The sequence below is a fragment of the Bos taurus genome, chromosome 27, assembly GCF_002263795.3.
Source record: "Bos taurus isolate L1 Dominette 01449 registration number 42190680 breed Hereford chromosome 27, ARS-UCD2.0, whole genome shotgun sequence".
NCBI lineage: Eukaryota > Metazoa > Chordata > Mammalia > Artiodactyla > Bovidae > Bos > Bos taurus.
Genome location: NC_037354.1, coordinates 36,110,763 through 36,112,088, shown reverse-complemented (window position 1 = coordinate 36,112,088; position 1,326 = coordinate 36,110,763). Strand labels below are relative to the sequence as shown.

Sequence of the window (1,326 nt, the reverse complement as noted above, 5' to 3'; positions counted from 1 at the left end):
CTTGACCAGGAGCGCACATGGCAACCGGAGCTCCGGGGCTGGAAGAGACCTGAGAGGCCGTCCTGTCCTCGCTCCATTCTACAGGAGAGGAGACCGAGGCCCCGCACTGCGGGCTTGCGTGTTTCTGAGCAGCACCCGTGGCTAATCCTGGGCACTGTCCTGTGTACCAAGTGAAGGAACCTCAGTCTGTGCCAGAAGGTGCACTTGGCGTTAAGACCTTCCAAGGAGTTTACGGCCAGTGAAGCCCCCCTGTGCTCTTTTCCTTGTGGGGGCCCAGTGTGCAATGGCTGCAAAGAGCAGCCTCCTTGGCAGTGTGTATAGCCTGTTGCCTGCATGGCTGGCCCTAAGGGACCTGGAGACAGCCCTGCCCTGTGGACATCCGTGACTGGCATGCTGTCCCCAGTCCAGGCTCCATTCAGGTGTGCGTGGTGCCTCTGAAAAGCCCCAGGGCAGAGGCCAGGGTCCACACTGGCCAAGTCCGAATGTCCATCCACACCAGGCTGTAGAACAAAGAACATGTGACTGAAGCCCCCTGCACAGCCAAGTTCAAGTTCCCTGGCCGCCAGAAGATCCACATCTCCAAGAAGTAGGGCTTTACAAGGTCGAATGAGGATGAATTTGAAAACAGGGTGGCCGAAAAGCTGCTCATTCCAGATGGATGTGGAGTCAGATATATCCCTAATGACAGCCCCCTGGACAAATGACCAGTCCTGGATGCATGAGAGCCTTGGCGCTGTCCCCTCCTTACTCACGCCCACCAGTGAATCCTACTTTCCTGTTGAAGAAAGAAAAAAAAAAGACTTCCCAAGGCGAAAACAGAATTTTATATTTTCTTTCCCACATCCACATGAAAATACTGAAGAGGCTCCTATTAGGACCAGGAAGAAAGATGTTTCCTTTTTGTTTATCTTTTTAAAATCCCCGCAGAGCTACTGATGCGAGAGACAGAAATTGCAGGACAAGGAGGCAAGGGGTCACTTTGATGCGAAGGGCTCAGAAAGCCCATCCACAAACTCTCCCTCCAGAAATCAAACCAATATTGTAAAGCGATTATCTTTCAATTAAACATAAATAAAATTTTAAAAAATTTCCCTCCAATCCCTGTGCTTGAAAAGCATAGGAAGGTAATTGGACTTTACAAGGCCATGACTTTACAAACCCTGCCTGCCTCCTCCCTTCTGCCTGGCTGGATACCACCCTTGATTTATCTGTGTGTTAAGAATCCATTTTTAGGGAGATTTTCATGGGCAGGTTTTTTTTTAAGTCTTTACTGAATTTGTTACAATATTACTTCTGTTTTATTTTATTTTATTTTTTTAGCCAGGA

At 48.9% G+C, this 1,326-nt stretch overlaps 1 non-coding gene across 1 annotated transcript; it reads left to right on the top strand.

Annotated features, from left to right (window-relative positions):
* The first annotated feature begins 229 nt into the window (after positions 1–229).
* On the top strand, positions 230–364 carry LOC112444671 (small nucleolar RNA SNORA70). The gene has a single exon (XR_003033038.1). It is a non-coding gene; the product is annotated as a small nucleolar RNA SNORA70 (small nucleolar RNA).
* Positions 365–1,326: the final 962 nt, after the last annotated feature.